At 43.5% G+C, this 21,082-nt stretch overlaps 1 long non-coding RNA gene across 1 annotated transcript; it reads right to left on the minus strand.

The window, feature by feature from the left end:
* Window positions 1–413: 413 nt before the first annotated feature.
* LOC117186544 lies at window positions 414–21,033 on the minus strand. The gene is made up of 2 exons (XR_004471561.1): window positions 20,927–21,033; window positions 414–1,670 (listed from the first exon to the last, which is right to left on the minus strand). It is a non-coding gene; the product is annotated as an uncharacterized LOC117186544 (long non-coding RNA).
* Between the last annotated feature and the right edge of the window lie 49 nt (window positions 21,034–21,082).

The following is a 21,082-nucleotide window of genomic DNA, read 5'->3' on the forward strand; positions in this document are numbered from 1 at the left end:
ATTTATATTAATTCGATTGATTTCACAGTGGCAGTGGTATTATAGTTATGTACAATTTGAAACAATAGCAACGGAATAATTCGAAAAAAATTCAAAACAGAGAGAGGAATAGAGAGAGATGGAGAGATAGAGAAAGAGAGAGCGCGCTCGTTGATCAATCAAATGTGGGGGGTATATAATTCTCAAAGTGCCTTATCATTAATATATTATATATGAATATGAAACAAATACAGAAAACACACAAATTATGTATAGTCTTGAGAAAGAGTGAAAAAACAAAACAACAAAAAAAAGGCATTAATTATTTATTTGTATTTAATTACTATCTACCCAATCAATCCCCACTTGTTACGGCAGAGTGCAAAGGTCTACCACATAATGATACTATGTAAACAAACCAATATAAATTACTGTTTTTTTTTTTTTGCTGTATTTATACTTAAACTTAGACGTAACTGAAACCCTCAGCTTTTGGTTATTACTATACGATAATTCTTTTTATAAAAACATGCTCTTCCCTTTGTACAACAAACAAGCACAGAAACACAAAACAAAATCGTACGACCGTCAATATGTGGCCTTATCAAATGGAACCCTTTACTCTACGCCTTACGCCCCACATCGTCTTCCCTTTAAAGTAATAATGAATACTATGCTAATCGGAAGCGAGAAAGAGAGAGAACTCTGGAATGAGAGAGAACTCTGGAATGACCCACATAATCAATATCAGAGAGGAACATGAAAGAGTTTTTGAATGCCAGTTGAATTATTCATTATTTATACAATATACTTATTATATACTACAATGCCTTGTTCGTTATTTATGTAATCATACAATCTATATACCAAGATAGTTCATAGATTTCTTCCGCACAAAAGACAGCAACGAGAAAAGACAACAACCGATCAGGATCGAACACAACTGTACATGAATTTTGTTACATGCTGAAACATGCCTATTTATGCTTCCATTGCAACACAACTGTGTATTTTTATATAGTAAATTACATTTTTATGAAGTGAAAACCATTTAGTTTACGGCGAATTTTAGGTTATTTAGCCATTAAATGAAAGCGTTACAAAATAAATGAAACAAAAAAAACCAAAGTCGATTCCATTTACCCAACAGCAACGGGGCCGCTGCCTATGGCGGGGGTTATCGCCAATCTCTCTTCCAGGGCGTCTGTCGACGGGGTGACGGTGACGGCGACGGTACGCTATCGGTCCGGCGGAGAGACCGTCCGGCACACCGATTGCAAGCTCTGCAAACCTTTTTTTTTATGTTATTTCCAAACCATTCGGTTCCCGCCACAAGGCATTTGCACCTGAACGATCAGAGAGGATCTTGAGGTATCAAAACGCCACAATTGACCGACTGGGAAAGTAGCATAGCATAGCATCAGAGCCAAGGTCCAAGTAGCAGCAGGTTCAAGAAGCTTCAGTTGCGTCATTGCAGCCATTTTCATAGTTTCATAGGCGCCGGCTTCCAGAGTTTCATAGCACCCAAAGAGCATAGTTGCATAGCCAGCATCTTAAATAGTTTCGTAGCAGGCAAATTTCATGGTTTCGTAGCAGCTACTTCAAGAGTGGATTTATTTATAAATTATGGCATACTTTCAGGCTGTTTTGCAAATAAAAATTCTGGTTCCAATCGGTTGGCACAACTGTCCCTATCACGAAAGATATAGCCAAGGAAAAACAAAAAGTTGAAGCAGACTTAAAATTGGTACAAAACGATAAAAATTAAAAAAAAAAGTCAAACGGCTAACCTAGCTTACAAAAGCACAATTTTCGACATACGAAAAAATCTATTTTTTTTATCTATTCGAATTATAATGCATCATGAACCTTATCAATACTTTTTCTATATTTTTGACATCGATATTAATAGAAAAAAGTACATTAAAGTTTTCGCTGGCGCATCAACGAATTTTGGTGCAAATTTGCAGCCGATGCAAAAAAAATGTCTAATTTATACACAAAAATTGAAACTGTTGAAATTAATTGCTTTTTCAGAGTTAGGTTAGGTTAGGTTGAGGCGGCTGCCGGGCTCGCTCGGAACCCGTCACACTTAGGCCGGTTTCGGCCCGTTGTGATACCGCATAGGATCATTTCCTTCCCGCGTTGTGAGACTTCCTGTCAGCAATTATCCCATCCAGATGCTCTCACAAAGTTCGCTATCCTCCTGGGACATAGTTTGGACATCTCTGAGATGTCGTGTAGAAAGGCTGAGCCCAGGTGCTGTAGCCTTCTTCTGCTGAGAGCTGGGCAGGAGCAGAACAGATGTTCCACTGTCTCCTCCTCTTCCTCGTCTCTACAGCTGCGACAAAAATCGTTATGTGGGGCCCCCAGCCTGTTAGCGTGGGTGCCTATTAGCCAGTGTCCCGTGAGGGAACGTGTGACTACGCTGCACCTTTTCCTGCTTAACTTGAGGAGCTCGGAGGTGCGCTTCATGTCCATGGTCGGCCATGTTTGCCGAGTTGTGCGACATCGTGGCACTGTTTGCCACATATCGTTGTTTAGTCGCTTGTATTGCTCCCTTATAATGAGCTTACAGGTGGCCATTGGCATACAGATATCCTCCTTGTCTTGGAGAAGGGGGATTGTATTGCCAGATCTGGCCAGCTCGTCGGCTATACAGTTGCCCTCGATGTCCCGGTGGCCCGGGACCCAAATCAGGCTAATAGCAAATTGCTGAGCCATCTCGTGCAGAGATTTGCGGCAGTCTGCCACGGTGGCCGAGTTCGAGGAAATCGCGCTTAGCGATTTGATCGCAGCCTGGCTGTCGCTATAAATGTTTAGCTTGGTTGCCGTGACGGCAGCCGCTTGTAGGCAGTCTAGAGCCTCCCTGATTGCTATGACTTCCGCTTGAAAGACACTGCAATGATCTGGGAGTCTGAAGGAATGCCTTATGCTTAGCTGTTCAGAGTAGATTCCCCCTCCGACTCTGTCGTCCAGCTTTGATCCATCTGTGAAGATGTTTATGGCCCCATCTGGGCCTGGGAGTCCCTCGAGCCATTCGTCTCTGTGAGGAATGATTGTGTCGAAGGGAGTGTCTGTGTACTCTCTTGGAACTTGGTAGTCTGTTTTTGAGGGGACGGTACTGCTATTATTTAGTATGGCTGAGTGACCTATGCACTGTGTCACCCATTGATCTGAGTCTCTTAGACGTATTGCTGCTGCTTCTGCCCGTTCCTTTCCTGCGAGGTCAAGGCTCTGTAGGCATAGGATGGCATTTAGCGCATCATTTGGGGTGGTGCGAAGAGCTCCGCTGATGCATAGGGCGGCAGTCCGCTGGACTTTGCCCAGTTGCTTGGTGATCGCCCTTTTTGATAGGGCCGGCCACCACACCGTAACTCCGTAGAGTAGTATTGGTCTAACTATAGCTTGATATATCCATTGGACTATGCTTGCTCATACCCCATCTTAGCCCAATAGCTTTTTTGCATGTGTAGAGTGCAGTCATTGCCTTCTTCACTCTGTCTTTGACATTCAGGTTCCAGCTAAGCTTCTTGTCAATTACCAACCCTAAGTAACTGGCACTGTCGCTAAAGGAGAGCCTGCATCCTTGTAGTATTGGAGGGTTGAGGGGCGGGACCTTGTATTTATTTGTGAATAGTACGAGTTCCGTTTTTGAGGGATTTACTCCCAGACCGCGCGATTCTGTCCAATCCGACAGTTGCGCTAGCTTTGTGGACATTAAGTCGCACAGTGTTTGGGGGTATTTCCCCGAGAAGATAATCGCAACGTCGTCCGCATAGGCCACGACTTTGCAGCCCCCCCCTTCTAGGTCACATAGAATCTTGTTGACTGCTATGTTCCACAGAAGAGGAGACAGGACACCACCTTGCGGGGTGCCTCTGTTGACATACCTTGACTGGGCGGACGATCCCATCGATGATGTCACCGTCCTGCATGTGAGCAATTGATCAATGAGCATCACCAAGTGACGGTCCACCCCCAGGTCAGTCAGGGCTTCTGTAATGGCGCCCGGTACAACGTTGTTGAAAGCTCCCTCAATATCGAGAAAGGCTATGAGTGAGTATTCTTTGTGATGCAGAGATTTCTCTACCGCTGAGATCACTTCATGAAGAGCCGTTTCCGTGGATTTTCCTTTCCGGTAGGCATGCTGTGCGCCTGACAGCAACTGAGGGTGTATAGTTGTCCTCAGTTGCAGCCCGACGAGTCTCTCAAAGGTTTTGAGGAGGAAGGACGATAGGCTGATTGGTCTAAAGTCTATTGCAGCTGAGTGCGAGGCTTTCCCAGCTTTGGGAATGAAGACTATCTTTGCTTTAAGCCATGTTCGTACCCACAGCCAGTATCTTCCTGAAGATACCTTGTAGCCAGTTGATGGCCGTATCCCCGGCCTTCTAAAGTTGGGCCGGGATTACCTGGTCTGGGCCTGGCGATTTAAACGGGTTGAAGCTGTTTATTGCCCAGCTTATGTTACGTTTTGTGAGGATGTGATCCATCGAGGTTACCGGTCCCTCTCCTGGAAGATGTGCCGTCTCGATGGTTGTGCTCCCTGGAAAATGTGTGTCTAGTAGAATGTGCAGGGACTCCTCACTGGAGTTAGTCCACGTGCCGTCATTCCTTTTAAGATACCCTACCGAGGGGTTAGTTTTTGAGAGAATCTTGCGAAGCCTTGCGGCCTCTGACGTTTCCTCAATTTCCGAGCAAAATTTTTGCCAAGAGGCCCTTTTTGCTTTCCTTGTTTCCTTTTTATATAGTGACAGACTGATTTTGTAGTCTGCCCAGTGGCTCTCCTCGTTCGCGCCTTTGGCCCTGTTGAAGAGGGTCCTGCAGTTTTTACGTAGGATGTCTATTTGTTTTGACCACCAGGGGGGTTTCTTTTTCCCCTTAGGTTTGCTAGAGGGGCACGCTGCCGCGAAGGCTTTCTTGCATGCCTCTGTGAACCTGTTCACTAGGCGATCTAGGTCGTCTTTTGTGTCAGGGCATGATGGTGCTTTGGCGGGGAGTAAGTCTTCCAGGGCTGAGCTATATTTTTCCCAGTTGGCTTTCCTGGGATTAATATAGTCCTTAGGTTTCGGACACTCGAGGGATAGTGTGGTCTCGATGTATCTGTGGTCAGAGAAAGAGTGGTCATCAAGGACTTGCCAACTCTTGACTATGTCTAACAGGTTGGAAGACACTAGGGTGATGTCAATAACCTCCTGTCGATTTTTAATTATAAAAGTGGGGTCGTTGCCCCGATTACAAATAAATAGATTTGAGTTAAGGATGAAGCTGAAAAGTGACTCATCCCTTACATTTGTGTTCGAGCTCCCCCATTGAGTGTGGTGAGCGTTGGCATCGCAACCTATTAATAGGTCTATGTCCGACCTCTCGCTGTCGCTGGCTAGTTTGCGAACAAGGTCGTTGGGAGGATCGTTTCCCTCATGGGCCATGTAGGACGACATCAGCCTTAGATGTGTCCCTTTCAGCTCTAGGCTTGCCGCCGTGTTGTCGCTATCGATATAATTATGGAGCAGAAAGATATTGAGGTGCTTTCTGGCGAGAATGCAGGTGCGGGTTTTACCTTCATGTTGAGCTACAATTATCTTGTACTCCTTCGACCCTAGTCCACAAACCTTGTCTCCCACTATCCAAGGTTCCTGGATCAGGGCTACGTCTGCTCCGCTCTCTTCGAGGCGGAGTATAAGAGCAGCGGATGCTGCTTTACGGTGGTGGAGATTGATCTGAAGGAGCCTCAAGGACATCCTTAGTGTTCTCCACCACTGTAATGTCGGCATCCGGATCGTCCTCGACTTCCTCGTGGCAACACATCGCCTCGAAGTCGCATCTCAGCGTGCCATCGGTGGAGTAGCCCGACGCTGCACCTTTTCCTGCTTAACTTGAGGAGCTCGGAGGTGCGCTTCATGTCCATGGTCGGCCATGTTTGCCGAGTTGTGCGACATCGTGGCACTGTTTGCCACATATCGTTTTTTAGTCGCTTGTATTGCTCCCTTATAATGAGCTTACAGGTGGCCATTGGCATACAGATATCCTCGTTGTCTTGGAGAAGGGGGATTGTAGTGCCAGATCTGGCCAGCTCGTCCGCTATACAGTTGCCCTCGATGTCCCGGTGGCCTGGGACCCAAATCAGGCTAATAGCAAATTGTGTAGGGGCCGAATTTAGGGACAGAGTATGGAACATCACGGGTAAGCACAGTTTTCTTTTGGTAATGCTTAAAAGTGCAGATACTTAGTAACTTCGAAAGTGGATCGTAAGCTGCAAGCTTTCCGAAAAGCTTTCTAAAGAGAGTCGGCGCGCAGCGCACGCATCTAAGCGAAAGACGTCACGTTTACCTTGACCCAAGAGAGTAGCGTAGCGTAGGGAGAGCATATATTAAAAGCTTGACCAAAATTTCGCTCAATTGGGCGAAAGATCATCCGATTATGCAGTTAAAGTTCCTAAGATCATCCGATTATGCAGTTAAAGTTTCCAAATATCATCCGATCTTCGAGCTTTTGGGTTCGGAACCGCTTAGCTGAACTTGCAGAAGTTGGGCTGGAGTTATTGACTGAGAATCGATTGATTAAAGCGGACGTGTTTACTCGGGAATAAATAAATATATATATATATATATATATATATTTAGCCAACGAACAGTTCTGGCATCTACGCCATACCTCTTGAGTTGAGTTTCAATTAAGACCGAGAATCAGGAGATTTACCCAGGAAAGCAGTGTAAAGAAAAACCTAGCTGGTATGTCCGTGATTAGTTTGGAAAGTGTTCGTGGTAATATATATAGTTAAATATCCGCAACTCGAAATTAAGTTTCTAAAAAAGATTTTATTATTAGTACTTAATTTCTTTATGTCACAAGATTGGTTGAATTCCCCGACTTAACTTTACGTCTGCTTGTCTCAAACGGAACTGATCTCTCTGCTGCTGGCTAGTTTCCATGAGCCCTTCTCTTGGAACTCCCGACTCTGGCTTCGGGCGTTGCTTTCCTCGGCTGCATCTTCGTGTCGGTGGCGTACGTGCCTGGATCGATATTTGGGGATGCGTCGGCTTTGATGAAAGGCATCCACTGCTGGCGATCGGTGTTGCAATCTAGCTTTGATTGGTCCTCATGAGTGGCGTGATTCTAAAGAATCGATTTCTCGAGAGTGGCGTGATTCTAATGTTGATGAAACAATGTGGTCCATTGTTTATATTATGGGGGGCCCTAGCTTGGAGTATGGGAAGAAACAGTTATTGATTCTTGAGTGGGGTCCTGTTACTTGTGTGGATGGGGTGGATGAATTGTACATAAACATAATGTGTATGGGATGTGGGGAATTATGGATATGTCACTCCCCCAGCGTTTGTTATTAGCCTGTCCCTAGGCGATTACCCTCGGGTATAGTGACGGGGTGTCAAGTGCGGTGGCTGAGGTTGGTTCCTCTTCTGCTTCTATTATAGGGTTAATACATTTAACCGTGACTCTTTTAGAAGTTTTCTTAAATTTAACAGCTATATAACTTAGTAGTACTAATATAATTATGACAAATGAAATTAGTAGACTTATTTGTAATAGGTTACTATATTTGGTGTATTGCATAATTATTTCATTAGTTTGGACATACGACAGTGGTTTTATTTTAGTTATGTTGTTGTTGACATAAACATTCTGGGCAAAATCTAACATTGTGTTTGATATTGTAAATTCATTTAATTGGATTGAACAGTTGTAGATTTTTATAATGGTATTTCCTTCCGCTATGATTTCTTGGTTTACACAATTCTGGTTTAGCGTTGTTTTTGGAAGATTCCATGTGATTAGTATATTGGGTTCAATAAAGTTTATTTGAAAGTTTTGAAAAGTTTTGGAATATGGACATTTAGTGGGAATTTGCATTAAAATTCCTTTTATACAATTGTCATTGGTTTTCAATCTAGTTTCTTTAACAAATACTTCTTCATTTTTTATGTAGTACTTTTATAGATTGGTACATTTGTAATGTCTTTGGGAGTGTTGGAAATTATTAGAATTTCGTTGGTATCGGATTTTAGCCATGTGGAGGTTTTTATATTTAGTATTTTCTCAGAATTTATTTGTTCCAGGTGGTCTTGTTTTAATAATTTTGGATTAAATATACCGAGCCTAGTTAATTGCATACCTAGTTCTATATCTTCGATATACTCTGTGAAATGTTGTAGATTGAATATCAAAATTTCTATTTGTTGATTCCTGTCTTTTTCTTCATTTAGTTTGTTTATAACGTTTATTCCGCTATTAACTGCATCTATTACCAAATTTAGTTCATTCATTTGAATGCTATGGCTGGCTAAATTTTCTATTTTTTGTTCCAAATCGACTTTATCTTCCTGATCTAGTGTTCCAAAGAGATATTTGTAGGCTGTTCCTACTATATTGATTAGACCTCTTTTATTTCTTTTGGTTATTTTTAGCCCGTTCATTTCTCTTTGCAATTTGTCTACTAGATATTTTATTTGGATTATGTCCTGGAATTTAGTGGCTTGCATTAATAAATTTTGGTATAGTTCTTCGGTTTTAGTTACATTAACAGTTAGATAATGGTATTCGTAATTGATAGGTATGTTAATCGATCCAGTTTTGAATATCATATATCCGTTTTGGGATTTTATAGGATTTATTTCTATGTTTTGGCCCTGTGCCATTACGATGGTAATTATGAGGAAGATGAGGATTTTAATTGTGTTGAAGTTCGCCGATTCCATTAACTTCCTCGGTTTCTCTGGAATTATTATATTTGCTTCTATTAGATTTCTTCTTTTTCTTGAATTTTGATTTATAATGAGTTATTTTCCTACCCCTATTCTTTTCTTCATAATGTTTTTCGTCTACCTGTCTAATTTCGCCCGTCCTTTTGAAAGGATTTGTTACCTTAGACTTAACTAGAGGTGATAGTTTATAGCGGGTATCTACTTCATACTCTATGCGGTTTTTATTTAATTGAGCGATTTTATTCACTTTATTTAGTTAGGTGTCATAATCAGGTGAGCCTGCATAAATGAATATATCAGCTGGTGTCCTATTTGTGGTATTATGTTTGGTTTTATGATTATAAGTATAAAGAATTAATTCAAACTTCGTGAATCTATCTTCTGGGTTATCCTCGCTAGATATTATTCTTAATTTTTCATTTACTGAAATCTTTCTACGTCAGATATTCCATTTTTGCTGGAAGTGATCTCTATTTTGACGTTTTCCGCATTCAGCCATGCTTGCAATGCTGTGCACATAAAAGCTGAATCTTTATCGGCTTTGATTTCAATTGGTTTGCCCATCTCGTTAAAAACTTTCATGATGGCTCTTTTTGCTTCTAACCAGTCACGACTTTTTACTTCTACAAGAGTGGCAAACTTCGAGTATACGTCAATACATGATAGGAACTTTTGGTTACCAACCATATAGAAATCTATGACGTATTTCTCTCTGATGTTCAGTATTTCCGGTGTAGTTTCGAATGCCAACTTCATATTTCTATGCTCTGTTTTGGCAATATTACAAGTAGGACATTCGTTTATGATGTTTTGGATTAGTTTTTGATAATCCGGGTAATAGTATTTTCCCCTAAACCAATTGACGGTTTTCTCTATCCCTGGATGGAGTAAGCCTTTATGATTCTTTAATATGGTTTCTTTAAATTCAGCGTAATTCTGAATATCTAGGAGTTTCGTGCTTGATTTAATAGCTTTGGTTATATTGTTAGAATTAATGATTTCTAAATAGGCTTTTTGGAATGGAGGAAAATCTATTTCGTTATGGAAATGCGCTCTTTTTGGTGCATAGATATTCCTTTATTATATCCTTCGCTAAGGTGTTAGTCATTTCCTTATACGTGATCTTGATGATTAGCTTGTGAAAATAACGAATTGTTTCTACCTTATCTTCATTGCCTTTTATTAGCTCAATTTGCCGATTGTAATAGTTAATTGGTCTTTCCGTGATAGCAATGTGATTTAGATTGTCTTCCTGTGCGCTATGTACAGTTGCACCAACGCTATTGGAAGCTTCTCCAAGGAGATTTTCATTAATCTTTACCCTTGATAAGGCATCAGCTACATGATTTTCTTTGCCTGGTAGATATTTCATTTTAAAATCAAACTCATTCAGTTTTATTTTCCACCTTTGTAATTTCATATTTGGCTCCTTGAGGTTGTTCAACCAAATCAAGGGTTTATGATCGCTTTGTATCTCGAATGTTCTACCGAACAGGTATGAACGGAAATACTTGGTTGCCCATACGATCGCTAATAATTCCTTTTCGATGGCTGAATAGTTTATTTCATGTTCATTTAGGGTTCTGCTAGCGTAGCAGATCGGTTTGTGTTCTTGTGACAAAACCACTCCCAATGCTATGTTACTAGCGTCGGTTGTTACCGTGAACATTTTGTCAAAGTCTGGGAACGCAAGGATAGGGTCTGAGGTGATGAGTACTTTTAGTCTCTCAAATGCCTCGACGTACTTTTCTTCCTTGGGGTCTATGACAGCTCCTTTCTTTAGTTTGAGTGTCATGGGTTTTGCTATGTTTGCAAAATTAGGAATGAATTTCCTGTAGAACCCGCACAGACCTAAGAATGACTTTATTTGTTTAGTCGTTTCTGGTATTGGAAATTTGACAATGGCAGAGATTTTGCCTGGATTTGGTACTATTCCTTCAGTAGTGACTACATGACCTAGGAATTCAGTTTCCTTTTTCATGAATTCACATTTATCCATTTGTAGCTTCAAGTTGGCGTCTCTCAACTTTCCAAATACTCTCCTTAGTGACAACAAGTGTTCTTCCAATGAAGTGGAAAATATAATGATGTCATCTAAGTATACAAAGCAATCTTTGAAGATTAACTCTTCTAGCAGATTGTTCATACATCTTTGGAAGGTAGCTGGGGCAGTGGTTAGCCCAAAGGGCATACGAGTGAACTCGTAATGTCCATGCTTAGTGGAGAACGCAGTTTTGGGGATTGAGCTAGGTTCCATGGGTATTTGATGGAAACCTTTTGCTAAATCGATTGTCGTAAAATACTGACATTTACCTAGTTTGTCTAGGATTTCATCCATTCGTGGAGTTGGGAATTTGTCCTTAACTGTTATTTCATTTAGACTTCTATAGTCTACTACCATTCGATATTTTTGCTTTCCTGAAGCATCTATCTTCTTCGGAATCATAGATATGGGCGAGCAGTAAGGAGAATTCGACTTTCGAATTATTCCCTGCCTGATCATATCTTTGATTTGCTGGTTTACCTCCTGATCATGTATCTGGGCATATTTGTATGGTCGTCTGTAGACCGGGTCTTCATGTTGAGTTTTGATCTCGTGCTTAATTGTACTTGTGAAAGTCAAATTGTCACCTTCTTTGTACTGCACATCCTTAAACTCATATAAGACCTTCTTTAACTCTTCCCTCTCTTCGTCGTTTAAGTGTTCCAATCTTAATTGATTACATTCCCTTAATTCACTGTCTAGAGCGGAAGCGAAGTATTGATCTCCCTCTGGAGATGGGTCAAGGCACTTAGGTGCGATCTTCTCTTCTTTTGTAGAGGGATCAGTGCACTTCTGTGCTTATCGTCTTTTATCTCGGAATCTGTATAATTTTCTTTCATGATGTTGATCGATGATCCCGAGTCAGCGATACACCTTAATATTCTTTTATTATTGGTAATGTTTATATAGGGTCCTCCTCGGTTTCTTCCGAGGCGGCTTGATGAAAATTTACGTCCATCTTCGTTTGGCCACTCTGGCTCTCCCTCCCTCTTTTAGTAGGTTGGTTGGGTCCACTCCCACTAGCTTGGTTTTGAGATATTTGCTGATTGAATGGATTCTGAGCCCTACCTTGATTCAAGGAATTTTTGAACTCATTGTATAATCCAGGATTTTGGGAATTTTGATTTTGATTTGTTCGATTAGTCTAACCTGTTCCAGATGAACTCTGAGTTTGATTGTGATAGTTAGTAGTATTATAATTTGGATAATAGTTTCCAACATTCTTTCGATTTGATTGAGACGATTTCGATTGATCTTTATTTGTACCTGAATCTGTTGTACTAGCTTCGTACAATCCTTCTTCTTGTGCTGCCTTCTTAAGATTAGACAATGTGGTAATATCTTTTCTTGCTAAGGTCATGAACATTCTGTCAGGAAGTTTTCGAGTAATGACATCTTTAATTGTGTTGTTCAAAGCGTTTTTATAAATGAAATTATTTTCTGGTATGTTTTCTAAGTTTAGCTTATTGTTTATTAATAATGCTTTTATCTCTAATTCTTCTATAAACTTACGAAGACTGCCTTTGAATCTGGTGGTGTATAGTTGTCGTAAGAGTTCTTCATATGGTGTGTGATTTTTGAACTCGTTGATCAGCGCCGTCTTCAGTTCGAGCCACGTGTTGGGTTGTATCACTTGCGATATGCGTTGTGCCTCTCCTGACAGTTGGATCTCGGTCGCTCCAAATAGGATTCTTTGTTGGCGAAGATCTTCAGTTGGATATAATCCGCATACATATTCGATTCGTTTGATAAATGAGCTTAGCTGTCCAGATGAACCGTCATAGGCAGGTATTTGTCTGATCGACAGCAGTGCCTGGTTCAAGTGGATTTCGCTCAATGATAGTGGTGGTAACGCCATGTTGTTGGTGTTGATTGGGTTTTGTTTTGTTTTCAGTAGTTTTTAACTTTATTTTGGTTCACTTGTAAGTTTTTTGATTTTGTATTTAGTGTTTCACTGTTCTTGGTGGATCACTATCTCCGCTTACTTCAGTTCACTTAATTTTAGTTTTGCAAATCGTATGTGCTCGTAACACATAGGTTCTTTGGCGGATTTCACAATTTTATTAACGATTCCGGGATTACGTGATCACAGTAATTAGAAATTACACAAGCTGACCATTACCGAAATATAGGAGTTAATTTTAAACGAAATCCTACCGACTGCGCCAGTTAAATATCCGCAACTCGAAATTTAGTTTTTAAAAAAGATTTTATTTTTATACCCGATACTCAAAATGAGTATTGGGGTATATTAGATTTGTGGTAAAAGTGGATGTGTGTAACGTCCAGAAGGAATCGTTTCCGACCCCATAAAGTATATATATTCTTGATCAGCATCAATAGCCGAGTCGATTGAGCTCTGTCTGTCTGTCCGTCTGTCCGTCCGTCCGTCCGTCCGTCCGTCCGTCCGTCCGTCCCCTTCAGCGCCTAGTGCTCAAAGACTATAAGCGCTAGAGCAACGATGTTTTGGATCCAGACATCTGTGATATGTCACTGCTACAAAAATATTTCAAAACTTTGCCCCGCCCACTTCCGCCCCCACAAAGGACGAAAATCTGTGGCATCCACATTTTTAAAGATACGATAAAACCAAAAACGCAGAATCGTAGAGGATGATCGTATCGTATATGTTCTAGAGTGTAAAATCTCAACCAGATCGTATAATTATTATAGCCAGAATCAAGAAAACAATTTCATTCTTTCTCGCTCTGTCTCTCTCTAACACACAGGTTTCATGGTCGGCTTTGCCAATTGCAAAATATGAGTTCAAGGATCTCAGAACCTATAAGATCCAGAGCAACCAAATTTGGTATCCACACTCCTGTGATATCGGACCTTGACCGTTTCGTGTCCAAATTTCGCCACACCCCCTTCCGCCCCCGCAAAGGACGAAAATCTGGGGCATCCACAAATCTCAGAGGCTATTAAGGCTAGAGTAACCAAATTTGGTATCCGCACTTCTGTTAGATCTCACTATAAAACGTATATCTCAGAATTTCGCCCCACCCCCTTCCGCCCCCACAAAGGACGAAAATCTGTTGCATCCACAATATTGCAGATTCGAGAAAACTAAAAACGCAGAATCATAGATAATGACTATATCTATCAGATTGCTGAATCTGGATCAGATCGGATCATTTTTGTAGCCAAAAGCAAGAAATCAATTTGCAGTGGCCACGCAGCGCCCGACGTCACGCTCAGACTGATTTTCTGTCTCTCTCGCACGCACTCTTTGTCGTGTGGTTCAATATTAGCGGCGTCTGCCGCAGGAGAGCCATACTGACTTAGTATCGGGTATAACTGTAGAGTTGCGGTGTACGCAGCAACTCACAACGTTCCCCCTCGTTAGTACTTGATAGCTTTATGTCACAAGATTGGTTGAATTCCCCGACTTAACTTTACGTCTGCTTGTCTCAAACGGAACTGATCTCTCTGCTGCTGGCTAGTTTCCATGAGCCCTTCTCTTGGAACTCCCGACTCTGGCTTCGGGCGTTGCTTTCCTCGGCTGCATCTTCGTGTCGGTGGCGTACGTGCCTGGATCGATATTTGGGGATGCGTCGGCTTTGATGAAAGGCATCCACTGCTGGCGATCGGTGTTGCAATCTAGCTTTGATTGGTCCTCATGAGTGGCGTGATTCTAAAGAATCGATTTCTCGAGAGTGGCGTGATTCTAATGTTGATGAAACAATGTGGTCCATTGTTTATATTATGGGGGGCCCTAGCTTGGAGTATGGGAAGAAACAGTTATTGATTCTTGAGTGGGGTCCTGTTACTTGTGTGGATGGGGTGGATGAATTGTACATAAACATAATGTGTATGGGATGTGGGGAATTATGGATATGTCATATATATAAGAATTTGTGTTATAGGACGGCGGCCCTTAGCCACGGTACTGCTCGTGCGATCATCCGTTGCATAAGAGGGCATATACGGTGTGGTCTACGAGAGTGGTGGGGCGGATCGAAAAGACAAGTAGTGAACCCGCGGGAAAACACCGAGCAGCGAGACCTGCAGCTTGGCGTTGTCTGTCGAAAGCCTCAACAACCGTGTGGATGCACGGCGAAAACCAAGAGGCGCCTCTGGAACTTTATTTTTGGCGTTATTGATGCCACCCGTTATCGAGCCTCCAATGAAAGTGTAGTCCGCAGACCGACGTCGAATCGGATCGGCAACCTGAAGTCAAGCTAAGGAGCTAATGTACCCCATCGTCAGCTGATTTAGCTGCGCCAGCGACACCCAATAATGAACTCGAATTGATTGCATTATTGTTGGATTCTTCCGGAGGCGCAGTCCTACTCAGCCTGGCTGACATGTCTCTTGACCACGTCAATAGAGGATCGTAGTTACTCGTTGATGTAACACACGCCCCTTTTTCCTCTAGATTTCATGTGCCAGGCTAAAACCATTCTCTTTCGTCACACGATGTATACAGTTTTATAGTTAGTTATGTAAACCAGCCAACATAATGGTTTTTGGAAACTAATGGGTATGAGAGCAACATTAATTTTTCTTGAGATTACAGCAGTACACTCTAGTACGCTCACGTGCATATATACTCGTATTAAATATCTTTTCTTTTCCTTAGAAGTATACACCAACGTCATCATTGAGCTCAACGATCACGGATGGAATAAACGGTACTAGCCTACCAAAAGCGCTGTGAGTTTGTAAATAAGAACAAGTACATATATGCACTGAGCTGGGAAGTAACCTGCGTGTTACATATATTTTTCTATTGATATATCCTTTATATATCCGTAACCATAATGTATTGGTACCTCTCACCCCTTTAGAATCTGTTACCCATATATGATGGTCATTTTTAAATCTTTATTTTTCCTAATATTTCTTCTCAATTCTTTACATATATATTAAGCTATCGAGACACAGCAAAAAAATGAATTTAATTATAAGTTAAGAAAACCCCCCTTCAAGAATTTAATTATATGATTAGGGATTTATTGAAATATATATATAATGATATTGATTTTGAAGTACAATCATAATATGTTCTAAATTCAGGAGTCCGTCCTCAGAAAGGCATGATCAAGGTGGTGGGATGATAACTGTTTAACGTTATTCAAAAGTCTATACGGTCAGGTTACCTGTATAGCATAGGTTGGGAGGGTAGAGAAGATAGAGATTCTCACTAACACCGGAGTTTCTCATCATTTGAGTAGAGTAATTGATAAGTATGTCCACACTTTCCACAACCAACTTGTTAGTCCCATAACCAATTCCTTGCTCCGGTTAAACCTGGATTCTGTTGTTAGTTTTATGTTTGGTTCTTCTTTTATTTTTAATTTTTAAATGTGCACCTAAAACATTATGCGAGTGTGTGTCAGTATGTGAAAGGAGAGAGTAGAACGAACCCCGACAATCCGGCGAGCTTAGTCAGAGCATAGCTAGAGGTGCACACGAAATCTCTTCATACTAGTATGGGTAAACGACAGCTATCCCACACCTGCACGCTACAATTGCTGAGCCATCTCGTGCAGAGATTTGCGGCAGTCTGCCACGGTGGCCGAGTTCGAGGAAATCGCGCTTAGCGATTTGATCGCAGCCTGGCTGTCGCTATAAATGTTTAGCTTGGTTGCCGTGACGGCAGCCGCTTGTAGGCAGTCTAGAGCCTCCCTGATTGCTATGACTTCCGCTTGAAAGACACTGCAATGATCTGGGAGTCTGAAGGAATGCCTTATGCTTAGCTGTTCAGAGTAGATTCCCCCTCCGACTCTGTCGTCCAGCTTTGATCCATCTGTGAAGATGTTTATGGCCCCATCTGGGCCTGGGAGTCCCTCGAGCCATTCGTCTCTGTGAGGAATGATTGTGTCGAAGGGAGTGTCTGTGTACTCTCTTGGAACTTGGTAGTCTGTTTTTGAGGGGACGGTACTGCTATTATTTAGTATGGCTGAGTGACCTATGCACTGTGTCACCCATTGATCTGAGTCTCTTAGACGTATTGCTGCTGCTTCTGCCCGTTCCTTTCCTGCGAGGTCAAGGCTCTGTAGGCATAGGATGGCATTTAGCGCATCATTTGAGGTGGTGCGAAGAGCTCCGCTGATGCATAGGGCGGCAGTCCGCTGGACTTTGCCCAGTTGCTTGGTGATCGCCCTTTTTGATAGGGCCGGCCACCACACCGTAACTCCGTAGAGTAGTATTGGTCTAACTATAGCTTGATATATCCATTGGACTATGCTTGCTCATACCCCATCTTAGCCCAATAGCTTTTTTGCATGTGTAGAGTGCAGTCATTGCCTTCTTCACTCTGTCTTTGACATTCAGGTTCCAGCTAAGCTTCTTGTCAATTACCAACCCTAAGTAACTGGCACTGTCGCTAAAGGAGAGCCTGCATCCTTGTAGTATTGGAGGGTTGAGGGGCGGGACCTTGTATTTATTTGTGAATAGTACGAGCTCCGTTTTTGAGGGATTTACTCCCAGACCGCGCGATTCTGTCCAATCCGACAGTTGCGCTAGCTTTGTGGACATTAAGTCGCACAGTGTTTGGGGGTATTTCCCCGAGAAGATAATCGCAACGTCGTCCGCATAGGCCACGACTTTGCAGCCCCCCCTTCTAGGTCACATAGAATCTTGTTGACTGCTATGTTCCACAGAAGAGGAGACAGGACACCACCTTGCGGGGTGCCTCTGTTGACATACCTTGACTGGGCGGACGATCCCATCGATGATGTCACCGTCCTGCATGTGAGCAATTGATCAATGAGCATCACCAAGTGACGGTCCACCCCCAGGTCAGTCAGGGCTTCTGTAATGGCGCCCGGTACAACGTTGTTGAAAGCTCCCTCAATATCGAGAAAGGCTATGAGTGAGTACTCTTTGTGATGCAGAGATTTCTCTACCGCTGAGATCACTTCATGAAGAGCCGTTTCCGTGGATTTTCCTTTCCGGTAGGCATGCTGTGCGCCTGACAGCAACTGAGGGTGTATAGTTGTCCTCAGTTGCAGCCCGACGAGTCTCTCAAAGGTTTTGAGGAGGAAGGACGATAGGCTGATTGGTCTAAAGTCTATTGCAGCTGAGTGCGAGGCTTTCCCAGCTTTGGGAATGAAGACTATCTTTGCTTTAAGCCATGTTCGTACCCACAGCCAGTATCTTCCTGAAGATACCTTGTAGCCAGTTGATGGCCGTATCCCCGGCCTTCTAAAGTTGGGCCGGGATTACCTGGTCTGGGCCTGGCGATTTAAACGGGTTGAAGCTGTTTATTGCCCAGCTTATGTTACGTTTTGTGAGGATGTGATCCATCGAGGTTACCGGTCCCTCTCCTGGAAGATGTGCCGTCTCGATGGTTGTGCTCCCTGGAAAATGTGTGTCTAGTAGAATGTGCAGGGACTCCTCACTGGAGTTAGTCCACGTGCCGTCATTCCTTTTAAGATACCCTACCGAGGGGTTAGTTTTTGAGAGAATCTTGCGAAGCCTTGCGGCCTCTGACGTTTCCTCAATTTCCGAGCAAAATTTTTGCCAAGAGGCCCTTTTTGCTTTCCTTGTTTCCTTTTTATATAGTGACAGACTGATTTTGTAGTCTGCCCAGTGGCTCTCCTCGTTCGCGATTTTGGCCCTGTTGAAGAGGGTCCTGCAGCTTTTACGTAGGATGTCTATTTGTTTTGACCACCAGGGGGGTTTCTTTTTCCCCCTCTGTGAACCTGTTCACTAGGCGATCTAGGTCGTCTTTTGTGTCAGGGCATGATGGTGCTTTGGCGGGGAGTAAGTCCTCCAGGGCTGAGCTATATTTTTCCCAGTTGGCTTTCCTGGGATTAATATAGTCCTTAGGTTTCGGACACTCGAGGGATAGTGTGGTCTCGATGTATCTGTGGTCAGAGAAAGAGTGGTCATCAAGGACTTGCCAACTCTTGACTATGTCTAACAGGTTGGAAGACACTAGGGTGATGTCAATAACCTCCTGTCGATTTTTAATTATAAAAGTGGGGTCGTTGCCCCGATTACAAATAAATAGATTTGAGTTAAGGATGAAGCTGAAAAGTGACTCATCCCTTACATTTGTGTTCGAGCTCCCCCATTGAGTGTGGTGAGCGTTGGCATCGCAACCTATTAATAGGTCTATGTCCGACCTCTCGCTGTCGCTGGCTAGTTTGCGAACAAGGTCGTTGGGAGGATCGTTTCCCTCATGGGCCATGTAGGACGACATCAGCCTTAGATGTGTCCCTTTCAGCTCTAGGCTTGCCGCCGTGTTGTCGCTATCGCTATAATTATGGAGCAGAAAGATATTAAGGTGCTTTCTGGCGAGAATGCAGGTGCGGGTTTTACCTTCATGTTGAGCTACAATTATCTTGTACTCCTTCCCTAGTCCACAAACCTTGTCTCCCACTATCCAAGGTTCCTGGATCAGGGCTACGTCTGCTCCGCTCTCTTCGAGGCGGAGTATAAGAGCAGCGGATGCTGCTTTACAGTGGTGGAGATTGATCTGAAGGAGCCTCAAGGACATCCTTAGTGCTCTCCACCACTGTAATGTCGGCATCCGGATCGTCCTCGACTTCCTCGTGGCAACACATCGCATCGAAGTCGCATCACAGCGTGCCATCGGTGGAGTAGCCCTCTGGGTCTATCTCTGTGTGATCGTCGGGTGCTTCGATCTCCGAGGCAGCGTCCTGCTCGACTGGCTTGTCGACAGGACGTGCCTCGGCCGCCGCATCCGACTTGTAGACCTTTACGGTCACAGAGCTGAACCCAAAATTGAGCTCGCCTTTGGCAGCCTCAATCGGGGCCAGCGACTCTTTGTTGAGGACGACCACCGCCTGGTTTTTGGGGCCCTGTGTCGTCTCAACTTTGACCACCTTCCAATCCGCTGTTGGGAGGTGGGGGTTGCATATTTGCAACATTTTTAGGATGCGCTCCGGCTCCTTCATGGAGGCTGCTTTTCCAGCAGCTCGAAGCAGCGGTCGGCCAGTGCCGCTTCCACCCACTTCCACTGGTTTCTAGGTATCCGGGAGTCCGCGCTGCCTTTGTCCAGGACGCCAATCAGCGTCCTTTCTCTGGCAATCTGCGCGAATGATGTGTTAGGCAGCACTCTGGAGCGCTTCGGTGTCGGCCCCGGAGTCTCTTGTGAGCGCTGCCTTTTTGACTGAGGGGCTTCCTTCTTCGGTGCTTCCTTGCCAAAGTTCGGCAGCACCTTCGAGGCCCACTCAACCTTCTTTATCCATTTGTCCGTCGGGCTGGACATCTGGCTTGCGTTCTGCCGACGGAGTATATTGCCAGCACTCCTTCTATCGGCATATGTAAAAGATTTGGCTTGGACACTAGTAGATGGTGACTCATCACCCGCCACTTTACCAGCAGGCAGAGCAGTCGCAGGATTGCATAGCCACTCTGCCAAGGTATCGGTTTTGGGAGCCAATTCACCACCCACCCCGACACCGGGATGGGACCCCTTTGGGCTCTCCCTAGCATCTTCCGCCGCGCAGGTTTTCCCTGCTGATTTGCGGGTCGGGCCAGGCCTTTGGGCCGCTGCCTTCCCCTGTTTGGGATTGCTCCCTGTTGGCATTTGGGGAGTGCCAGACTCATTTTTTTTGTTTTTAAATTCTTCCATTCTTTTCCCACGAGCTGCAGAGAAGGGGTACGGTCCGTCCGGGCAGAGATCCACGTTGCCCGGATAAGGCATACTTAGAACAGGGGGCTGCCAAGTCCCTGAGCTCTCCGTTAACGACTGGGCTAGTTTTATATACCGGGCCCCCAGCCAGGCTGACTCTCGGCACGGGTCGAATAACACTCTTAGTCCGGCCCGGTGTGAGCTGAATGTGGGGGGTTGGGATGTGGGTAGGTAGTGTGTAGGGATAGGGGAGTGTGTGAGCTACTTATACGAGGCGGCACCACAAGCGCATCGTCAGTGTTGCTACTTCGCGAACACCCGCTGGCTGTCCGGGGCTGCTTATTTTCGGTACTCTCCCTAGGGATGTCCGATTATTCGCAGCTGACCTACCTATATGACCTGTATATAGGTAGGTCGTTCGCTATCCGCAACCTGCGACCCGTCCGGTGGCCTCAGCTAGGCCCCCTTTGAGCCACCTCACGAGCTCATCAGACCAGATTTTTCAGAGTTACATAAATGAAAAATGTTGTGTTTTTTTTTAAAGGTTTTTCTTTGACATAATAATTTTGAAGATAACCTTAAATATTTGTTATGTTTACGGTTTTAGCATTCTTCCGTCGAGCTTACCAAAAAATTCTGGACCTGTCTAGTTGGTAACTTGGTTCGTCCTGATTATAAAACAGTAAATATCATTGTTCTTTGATTGCGTCTATTCTTTTTTAGTAGTTTCATTGTTTGCCGACCAGAATATGACTAGTGTTTCAGAGTGAAGTCTGACCAGGC

Source organism: Drosophila miranda, chromosome XR (assembly GCF_003369915.1).
Source record: "Drosophila miranda strain MSH22 chromosome XR, D.miranda_PacBio2.1, whole genome shotgun sequence".
NCBI lineage: Eukaryota > Metazoa > Arthropoda > Insecta > Diptera > Drosophilidae > Drosophila > Drosophila miranda.